We start from the raw sequence: 11,364 nt of genomic DNA, 5'->3' as shown, positions 1-11,364 counted from the left end.
GGATGCACATGGTGGGGGCTCATCCCTCCCACGAATGACCAAGTCTGCGATAATTCTGTGTGTGATGGATATGGGCATCCTTGGTGGCTCAGACGGTCAAGAATCTGCCTGCAATGTGGGAGATCTGGGTTCTATCCCTGGGTTGAGAAGATCCCCTGGACAAGCGACTGATGAATATACACTAAAGACACAAGGACCAGTGTTAAGGATCCCAAAACACTGATTTGTTACGTGGGAGACCCTTTCAGATGCTCACTGGACAGGGTGCTGAATGGTGAGTTGAGTCATAACCCCTAATTATCCAGAATATCCACCCTAAGCAGAAGCTGCCATGCCTCAGCCAGGAGGAGAGCCTTGAGTGCAGGTGGTCCTAAATGATCTCGAGGACTCCACCCCGTCCTGAGTCATAACCCCGGGTGGGTTGAGGCAGCCACGAGGCACACACAAAGATGTGTGCAGGACATGGCACATGACGCTGGGAAAATGTGTGTGCATGCTCTCTCTGCTTTGAAAGAGCCCCACTTCCAGAAGTTCCGGGTTCCCCTGAGGAGCGTGTGCATGTGGGTCTGAGTGAGGGCCGTGTCTGGGCACAGGTGTGCATGCACGTGGCCCCTCCTGTGTGAGTCAGCTTGGATGCTTAGTTCTCACCCCTCCTTGGCCTGCTCATTCATATTACAAAAACACGTGTGAAAATAACAGTCCCTGGTGTATACTAAATGCACCACGTTGTAAGCTGTCGTAACTTGTCATGGTGTCTGCATATCTGAATGCACCTCTGGACAGAGGCACATGATCACTAATGCAACGTGTCTATTCACGCATATGCGGCCACCTGTGTGTGTGTGTGCGCGCGTATGTGCGTATCTTTGTGTCTGGGTCACAAGTCTTGGATCTCCCTTATACCCCTGAAGATAAAGGGGGTAAGATATGGAAAATGGGAGCACAGGGGAAGGGAAGAAAGCTGGGAGAAGGAGGAGGGAAGTAGTACAAGAAGAAACAGACATTGGGGGGCTTCCCTAGTGGTGTAGTGGTTAGGACTCAACGCTTCCACTGCAGGGGCATGGGTTCAATTCCTGGTTGGGGAACTAAGATCCCCTATGGTGCACAACATAGCCAAAAATAAAAGGGAGGGAAAAGAGAAGTGAAAGTGGAATTGGACCTAGGGAAGGAAGGAAGGAGGCCCTGAGGACAGAAGGAGATGGGAGACAGTGGACGAGGAAGGGGGAACACAAGGACAGCAGGTAATGATGGATGAGGACGGAGGGGAGGCCAGAGGAGAAAGGAGGTGAGTGGGACGAACGGGAGACCAGAGAAAAGTGAGCAGGCTGAGGGCATCAAGAAGAGGGACACAGACTGGGGAGAGAAGAAAGGAAATGGGAGGTGGAGAGAAGGAGGAGAGGGAAGGAAACCAGAGAGAGGTTTTTCTGGCCTGTACAAAATTTAGAGATTCCCCCAAGGTCTTCCCATGGGAAGATGTCTGAGTGGGGCACAAAGGGGATGGCAGGAAGCAGAAGACAGTGTGGAGGCAGCTGTAGCCGGCAGGTCCCGGGAGGAGGGGCTGGCGGACTCAAGGAGCCCCAGGCTCAGCGATACAGAGGCGTCCAAACCAGCAGGCAGGTATGAGGAACCAGGAACCAGGGAGAAGAAGCTTAGAAAGGGGCAAGGAGAGAGAGCCCACTGGCTTGAAATGGCCAAGGCAAGTGGAGGGGCAGCGTGAAGGCACGGACATGGCGCTCGTAGAGACCTGGGACTGGGGCAGAAACAGACAATAAAATACGTGGCTACTGAGACACACAGTAGCACAGATGAACCCGAAAAGCACCGTGAACAAGCCTTGTGACAGGAAGACTACGGGCGGTAGGGTTCCATTTACACGAAATTCTAGACAGAGCGAAACTAGTGACAGGAAAGCAGCTCCGTGGTGGAAAGGGGCTTGGACTGGGAGGAGAGACTGCAGCAAAGGGACAGAAGGGAACTCTGGGGGTCCTGAGAAGGTTTGGCATCCTGACTGTGGTGGTAGTTGCATGGCTCTGCCCTGTGTGTGAAGACCCAGCACACTGTAAACTTAAAACTGGCAAATGTTATTGTCATCCACCCCATATTCTTGGGGCTTCCCTGGTGGCTCAGATGGTAAAGAATCTGCCTGACATGCAGGAGGCCAGGGTTTGATACCTGGGTAGGGAAGATTCCCTGGAAAAGGGAATGGCAGCCACTCCAGTATTCTTGCCTGGAGAATTCCATGGGTAGAGGAACCTGATAGGCTCTAGTCCAGTTGATGGGGCTGCAAAGAGTTGGACACAACTGAGCGACTAGTACTTTATTGTATTTATACTGCAATAAGGCTTCCCAGGCAGTCCAGTGGTTAAAATTCTGTGCTTCCATTGCAGGGGACATGGGTTCAACCCCCGGTCAGAGAAGTTCCACATGCCATGCAGTGTGGCCAAAAAAAAAAAAAAAAACTGTACTGCAATAAAGCTGACCAAAAATACATAAATAAACAAAAACTTATGCACCAGAATATTAAGGCTGAAGATAGTGAAGACTGTGCTCTGGAGGAACCAAGAAGTCAAAGAAGGGGCAGTGAAGGGGGGCTTCCAGGAAGAGGTGACGCCTGAGATAAGACCTTAAGGATGGGGATGGGGATAAGACATTTCCATGGAAGCAGGACTTTCACATGAAAGCAGGTGAGAACTGAGAAAAGTTCAGTGTGTCTCAAACACAGAATGCAAAGTAGGACTATCAAGTAATGAGGGTAGAGAAAATCAGAGTCCAAAATGCAAATCCTGTGACCCCTGGTGTGCCAGGTTGAATGAACCCCTCTTGCACCCCCAGAGACCCACTGCATGCAAGACAGAACTGGGAATTAGTAATCTGCCCGAGGCCACCCCCCCACAAAAAAATGGTTCCTTCCCCTGCCCTTCTGGAACTTCTTCCCTGCTCCCTTCATGTGGGAACATCCTTCCCCACCAGGTAACAGCCCTCGCAGTGGGCCTGCAACACTCCCAGCCGTCTGTGCCCACAGCTCACATCTCTGCAAGCTTGCAGGTCCCAGTGGATCCCTCTGACCTGGATTCTGTGTGGCCACTGCCCCCTGGTGGCTAGAGTCATATTTACTGAGGATGAAGGGACAGTGCCCAGGCCAGGCCCTAGTCTGCCACTCCAGAGCCCAGGCAGGCCAGGCCAAGCCCATCAGTGTCCCCACTCGCAAATGGCCTCCTCCTTGCTAAATCCAACAGGCGCTTTTCAATCCTAGGGGACTTTCCTTCTCTGCAGCACACAACTATCTTTTAAAAATCCTTCTCTTCACATCTAGGGTAAAGCATCTGCCTGCAATGCAGGAGACCCGGGTTCGATCCCTGGGTGGGGAAGATCCCCTGGAGAAGGAAATGGCAACCCACTCCAGTATTCTTGCCTGGAAAATCCCATGGACAGAGAAGCCTGGTAGGCTACAGTCCATGGGGCCACAAAGAGTCGGACACGACTGAGCAACTTCACTTCACATCTAAGAAAGTTTACTCCTTTGGTTTTCCTGCAGTCTGGGCTCTTCTCCCAGAAACTGTCTTCTCTCTGCTGGTAACCCCAAATTTGTCCCCAGCTTGTTGCTCTCTCTTAAGCTTCAGACCAGATATCCAGCCACCTCCTGGGGGTCCCAAAGGCACCTCAAAATCAACAAGTCCAAGCTGAAATGCCTCTTCCCCATCACGCCCCCCCACACACATGCACGCACACACACACCTGGATTCCCTCTCCCCGTATTAGCACCTCCATTTGATCTGGCAACCAACAAGAAAAATGTCTCCCAAGCCTGACAGCCTCTTCCTCATGCTCACATCCAAATAGGGCTCAAAATCCAATTCGGTTCATTTACCTCCTTAATATTAAGATAAACTGAGGGGGCAGGGGAGGGATAGACTGGGAGTTTGGGACTGACATGTACACACTGCTACATTTAAAACAGATACCCGACAGGGTATCTGTACAGCACAGGGAACACTGCTCCATATTCTCCAATAACCTAAATGGGGAAAGAATTTGAAAATTTGGACATGTATAGCTGAATCACTTCCCTGTATACCTGAAACTAACACAACATTGTTAATCAACTAGACTCCAATATAAAATAAATAAATACAATGTAAAAACCAACTGAAAAAAAATAACTTTTAAAAAAAGATGGGTGTTGAGAGAGGCTCAAGAGGGAGGGGACATACGTATACTTATGGCTGATTTACCTTGTTGTACAGAAGAAACCGACACAACATTGTAAAGCAATTATCCTCCAATTAAAAATAAATTTAAAAAGAAAAAAAAAGATGAACCATACGAAAATTACCTATCATCCATCAGCTTTTCCTTACAAATGAGCAGTTTCATAGACTTCAACCTGCTGTTTCTCAAGTCCATCTCCTCTGCTCCCCCTGCCCCTCCCGTCCTGGTTCAGGCCTCCACACCTCCTGCTCAGGCCGGTGCACAGCTTCCTAACTGGTCTCCCAGTGTCCAGTCTGACCCCTGGGGTGATCTTTCTACAACATGACTCCGATGAGACCGCCTCCTGAGTCAGACTCTTCCAGGGGTCCCTGTTGCAAACAGAACAAAAGCCAGACCCCCTTAGCCAGCTTTCCATGACCTTTGCAATATCTGGCTCCGGTCCCCTCCAGTTCCTACCACATATCCTATCAACCACACCAGACCACCACCACTTCCTTGAATCTGCCTCCTCTCACCTCTTGGCCTTGGTACATGCAGTTCCCTATAATTAGAATACCCTTCCCAGAAACTCCCTGGTAGTCCAGTAGTTAAGAATCTGCCTTGCAGTGCAAGGGACATGGGTTCCATCCCCAGTGGAACTAAGTTCCCACATGCTTCGGAGCAACTAAGCCCAAGTGCCGCAAGTACTGAGCCCATGCACCACAACTACTGAGCCTGCGCTCCTCAAGAAAAGCCCCTGCAGTGAGAAGCCCAAGCACCACAACTAGAGAGCAGCAGAGAGCAGCCCCCGCTCACCGCCACCAGAGAAAAACTGTAGGCAGCAATGAAGACCCAGCACGGCCGAAAACAACTAATTAGTGAAGTAATTTTTAAAAATCTGTTAAAAATGACCTGGTGCAAATAAATAAATATTTTTTTTTTAAAAAAAGGATGTCCTTCCCACTCTTCTCCCCACTGGCTAACCTATTAGACCTGAAGAGCCAGCTCCCATATCCTATGCTACTGTGCATTTCCAGTTTATACATGCTTCCATTCAGTACACAGAGGGACCTATATGTGTGACTTCCGTGAAACCTGCTAGGGATGCAAAGCGGGAGAGAATAAAATTCCTGCCCTCAAGAACTCAAATTCTTAGGAATTCCCTGGTGGTCCAGTGGCTAAGACTCTGTGTTCCCAAAGCAGGGGACCCAGGTTTGATCCCTGGTCAGGGAACCAGATCCCATGGAATGCAAGTAAGAGTTCAGACATTGCAACTAAGACCCAGCTCAGACAAATAAAGACAACAAATATATATACTTTAAAGAGCTCAAATCCTCTTCAGTTTTCAAGGGGAACTCGTTCTCCTGAATTGGAGGTGGCATGAAACTGAGAGACACAGTATGAACAACAACAGCGACAACAAGACGCATGAAGCAGAGCAGGCTGTGTGCAGGCAGTCAGGGCTATCACTAAAGCACAAGCTGTGAGGGAAAGATGCTTTTGGAAGGGCTGGAGGGGGCCCGGGCATTAAGCATCTTTTGATCTCAGAGGCCATGGAGTTTGTTTCAAGGGCAGCTTTGCGTTTTTGAGAGGGGGCAAGCGTAAGGAGGAAGAAGCCTGAAAAATCAGGAAGTTGTTGCAATAGCCCAGGCCAGAGGTGCTAAAAGCTGGTATTACGACAATGGTACCAAGGACACAGAAGAGGGCATGGGCTGGAAAAACCCCGAGGTGAACCAAATCAGCCAGGCTTCGTGTTTGACATGAGGGCAAGGGGGAGATGGTGTCAGGGCCTCACTCTTCAGCTGGATGCCTGAGTGTGTGGAGGTCCCATTTGCTGACTGGGGAGAAAATGAAAGGTGGCACAGAACTTATCCAATGAGGTTCTTTATGGAACTTCTTATGTCCGAGGTGCTCATGGGATATGAGTCGGCGTTGGCTTTGCAGCCAACATCAAGATATATTTATGTGCAGTATCATAGAGACAGGTCGGCACTGAAGATTTGGGCATCGGCAGCAGACAGGTGATAGCTGAACTCACGAGGATGGATGATGCCTCTCAGGAAGAACATGTAGACTGAGAGCTATGGACCAAGGAAGCTGCCCAGGGGACGAGCCATATTTCAAAGGTGGGCAGAGTAAGAGGAACCCCTACCTGGACTAGAAAAGCTGTCGGGAAGGAAGGAGAATCACTACATCATGGAAGCTACAGTGAAAAGTGAAAGTTGTGTCCGTCTCTTTGTATCCCCCACCCCTGGACTGTAGCCTGCCTGACTTCTCTGTGGATGGAATTCTCCAGGCAAGAATACTGAGTGGGTAGCCATTCCCTTCCCCAGAGATCTTCCCGACCCAGGGATTGAACCTGCATCTCCTGCATTACAGGTGGATTCTCTACCACCTGAGGCACCAGGGAAACTACGGTAGGCAGCCCCTAAGAGGCCCCCAGTGACCCCCATCTCCTGGTGTTTGTGCACTTCTGTGATCCCTTCCCTGTGAGTGTGAGCTAGACCTGACAACTCACTTCTTTTCATTTAATATTTATTTTCATTTGTCTGCTTGGCTGTTCTGGGTCTTAGTTGTGGCACGCAGGATCTTCGATCTTTGTTGCGGCATGTAGGATCTTTAGCTGCAGCATATGAACTCTTACTTGTGTTATGTGGGACCTAGTTCCCTGACCAGGAATTAGACCTGGACCCCTTGCATTTGGAGTGCAGAGTCTTAACCACTGGACCACCAGGGAAGCCCCGTGATTCACTTCTAATAAATAGAATATGGCAGAAGTGAGGGGGTGTCACTTCCAAGATTAGGCTATTAAAAAAGATCACACTGGGAATTCCTTGGTGAGGAACTCCCTGTTCTCACTGCTGACGGCCCGGGGTTCAATCCCTGGTCGGGGAACTAAAAGCCTGCAAGCCAAAAAAAAAAAAAAAAAAGAGGACCACAGCTTCCTTGTGGGCTTCCTAGGTGGAGCTAATGATAAAGAACACACCTGCCAATGCAGAAGACAAAAGAAATGCAGGTTTGATCTCTGGGTCAGGAAGATCCCTTGGAGAAGAGCATGGCAACCCACTTCAGTACTCTTGCCTGGAGAATCCCGCAGACAGAAGAGCCTGGCAAGCTACAGTCCAAGGGGTTGCAAAGAGTCAGACATGACTGAAGCGACTTAGCATGCACAGCTTCCTGGCATGTGTGCATGTCTTTATTTTTCCCCTTCTCTCCTAGGTCACGCTATCCATCCACATTCACACAACCCAAGCCTTCAGAAGAGACGACAATCCCTCAGCTAGGTTGTTCATGGATTTCTGACCTGCTCAAACTATGAGATAATAAATGTTAGGGTTTTTTTGGAGGGTGGGGCTGTGCTGGGCCTTCCCTGCAGTGCCCCGGGGCTTCTCCAGTTGTGGTGCACAGGCTCATCTTGTTACAGAGCACCGGCTTTAGAGCATGTGAGCTCAGTAGCTACCACTTAACATGTGGATCCCCAACCAGGGATCAAACCCACATTCCCTGCATTGAAGGCAGATTCTTAACCACTGGACCACCAGGGAAGTCCTCAAATGTTTGTTATTTTGAGAAGCTAAGTTTCGGGTTGATTTCTTATGCTGAAGCCAAGGGAGGAAAATTTTTCAAAAGAGAAGCATTGGTCAATGGAATTAAAAACTGCAGATAAAAACTGAAAAATGTCCTTGGGTTTGGCAAGAGGTCATTAACACGCTTGGTGCAAATGGTTTCCGTGAGTGGAGACTCAAATGGGAGGTGAAAGCTGGGGCTGGCAAGCAGTGGACATCCGTCAGTTCTGCCTGCCCAGTGTCCATTTCCCCATCGGCTACAACAGCTCCCTGATTTTTGTCTGAGCAACCACCCATGGCCTACGGGATAGGATTTCATGAGGCTGTGTCCGTCAAGGTGCCCAGCCCTCCACAGGCCAAAGAGAGGGCCACATGACTCAAACTGTACCAATCAGAAGCACTCCCCGGAATTTGAATGGTGAGCTGACGTGACAGGATGCCTGAAGCTGGCTGGAGCTGAATCATACAGCCATTCTTTCCTGCTTTCTTGATTCCTGCCCCTGCCCTGGCTCCAGTCTTTTCCAAAGCCTGTTTTCTCCATCTTTCCTCCACTGTGTGTGTCACCTTCATTTCCTTCTAATAAATTCCTTGTTTGCTTAAATTAGCAAGTCAGTCTCTATTGTTTGTAGCCAAAGAACCCTAACTCACATTTGTTCTTTCAAGAAATTTAGCGGGGGACTTCCCTGGTGGACCAGTGGTTAAGGTGCCCATTGCAGGGGGCCCAGGTTCAATCCCTGGTCAGGGAACTAGATCCCACCTGCCGCAACTAAGAGTTCACATGCTGAAACTAAGATTCCCTCATACTGCAACTAAGACGGTGCAGCCAAATAAATATTTTTAAAAAGAATAATAATTTTGGGAGGGATGAAGAGAAACACAAAGGACAGGCACTAGAGGGAGCACAAAGTAAAGGGAGGGAAAGGTTTTTAGTTCTTTTTTTTATGGTAAAAATTTGCACATATTTATAGCTAAGAAGGAGGAGAGGGAAGGAAGGACTGTTGAAGCTGAGAAGGGAAGAACGATGGAGTGATATTCTGGGAGTCATGATGACAGGTGATGCATGGGTGGAGAGGCTGCGCTTCCACAGAGCATGGAGCAGTGAAGTAAATCTGGGTGTGAATTCCTGTAGGTGTATATAGGAAGCTGAAGGCAATGCACGACTGATCGGCCTTACTTTTATGTGTTGAGACTGAAAGGGGAGCACTGGGGGATGCTCATGGGAGAGTGGTGACTGAGAGAGAGGGCTAAGAAGTCAGAGTGGCACCTGTTTGTATCATTTGTCATCATTTGTTTTTTTTTTTTTTGGCTGCACAGAGTCTTTGTTGCTGCACCCGGGCTTTCTCTAGTTATGGAGAGTGGGCGCTACTCTCTAGTTGCGGTGCATGGGCTCCAGAGCGCAGGCTCAGTGGTTGCGGCACACAGGCTTACTGTTGCACAGCATGTGGAATCTTCTCAGACAAGGGACTGAACCCGTGTTCCCTGCATCAGAAGGCAGGTTCTTAACCACTGGACGTGCCACCATTCTCCTCTGAGCCAATCTTGAAGCAAGGGTAGGGGTGTGCTGATAGATGAGGCAGAGGCTAGGGTGCACGGGAATCAAGAGCGTGCTGGCCATTTCCCCTTTGCCCCTCCAGGCCCACCTCCACCCTTCTCAGCCCATATGGACAGCATTATCCAGGCTCCCTCGCCCCCTAACTTCTAACTGAGTCCTTCAGGGACAGCACCAGCAGGACATTAGAGTGGGGCGGGGGGGGGGGTGGTAGAGAAGCATTGTTCTGGATATTTCATCTCCTGCTCCCAGCTCTGGATCAGTGCCATACCCTCTATACCGCTCAGGTATGCTCCATGGTCTCACCATGCTCCAGTAACACCCTTTCCTTCCCTCAGCCCTGCAGACCACAGAAGGGCCCCAACATCCTACTGCCTTCACCTCCCTTGCTGGTTCTCTCAACCTGACCCACACTCTCTGCAAAAGTCCCTTCGTTAAATTATCTTCAAAATCCCAGCTGTAGGAGCCCTCTGTTTCCCGCTAGGACCCTGGCAGCTAGAGAGCTAGCCAGAGAGATCAGATGGTCCAATGTAAGGTCCTGGCTGAGCAGAGAAGGGAGAGGAGCCAGGAGGTATCTGGCCAACTGGCAGGAAACAGAGGGATCAAGGCAGTGGAGCTCTCTCTCTGAGTTGGTGCTACAGATGTGATGGCAGTGGAGGCCTGCCAGACCTGGAAGGCAGGTGCTGGGATCAGAGCCCAGAGTACTGGATTTTGAACATGGAAGACAGAACAGGGTTGTGGTTAAGGCCCAGGGATTTTTAATTTGGGACCCAGAGAGTTCTGTGTTACTAATACAATCTTGGCTCAGCCTTTTACTAAATGTGTCACCCAGGGAAGTGACTTCACCTTTCTGAGTGTGTATCCTCATCTTTAAAATACCAACACTACAGGTTTTTGTGAGGAGTAAACATGTAAACCATTTGGCACAGGGCCTGGCACGTGGTATAAGTGCATGGTAAACGCTCACTATGTGCCCTGCACTTCCGGGTAATGACTAAGGCCAAGGTGTGGTCATGGGCGTGGCTGCCATGGGAACGTCACTGAGGATGAAGTAGGAGAGACCAAGAGACCAGATAATTAGAAGGATGGGTCATCACACAGAGGTTAAGGATCCCAGCAGAACGGCAGCAGCTGGGGTAGAAAGGAGGTCTGTGATGATGTGCTAGAGTCTTCAGGAAGGAGAAGGAATGAAGGAGTCCACAGATGCCAATGAGGAAGTGGAACAGAGGGTGGAAGAACCCGAGGACATAAGGCTCAAGGAAGCCTGGGTTCTGTGAAGTCAGATTAGAGTTGGCGTCTGCCTCATCTGAGTTCCCATGGCCCCTTGAATGTCCCTTTCAGATGCTCTCAGGACATCCCTGGTGGCCCAGTGGTTAAGAATTCCTTTTGCAATGCAGGGGACATGGGCTCGATCCCTGGTCAGGGAACTAAGACCCCACATGTCATGAGGCAACTAAGCCTGCACAATGCAACTACTGAGTCCCTGTGCTCCACAACCCGGGCTTGGAGACCATGGACGTCTGCCCCCCACAATCACAGTCCCCTCCACGAAAGATCCTGCATGACCCAACTAAGACTTGATGCAGCCAAATAAATAAATAAATATTTTAAAATCATTAAAAAGAAAAGGAAATGCCCCACAAATGTCACATCCCCCACAAAGCCAGAGCATGTCAAGAAAGGGACAGGATCTGACCCATCCTGTAGTAGCTACAACAGAAGTTGTTGTTCCTTTGCTCAGCCATGTCCAACTCTGCGACCCCACGAACAGCAACATGCTAGGCTTTCCTGTCCTTCACTATCTCCCAGAGCTTGCTCACATTCATGCATATCCTCTGCCACCTCCTTCTCCTTTTGCCCTCAATCTTTCCTAGTATCAAGGTCTTTTACAGTGAATCGGCTCTTGATATAAGGTAGCGAAAGTATTGGTGCTCCAGCTTCAACGTTCAGTCCTTCCAATGAATATTCATGGTTGATTTCCTTTAGGATTGACTAGTTTGATCTCCTTGTAGTCCAAGGGACTATCAAGAGTCTTATCCAACACCACAGTTCGAAAGCACT

This window comes from Ovis canadensis, chromosome 14 (assembly GCF_042477335.2).
Source record: "Ovis canadensis isolate MfBH-ARS-UI-01 breed Bighorn chromosome 14, ARS-UI_OviCan_v2, whole genome shotgun sequence".
Lineage (NCBI taxonomy): Eukaryota > Metazoa > Chordata > Mammalia > Artiodactyla > Bovidae > Ovis > Ovis canadensis.
The sequence above is the reverse complement of the archived record's forward strand: the minus strand, read 5'-3'. Positions refer to the sequence as shown.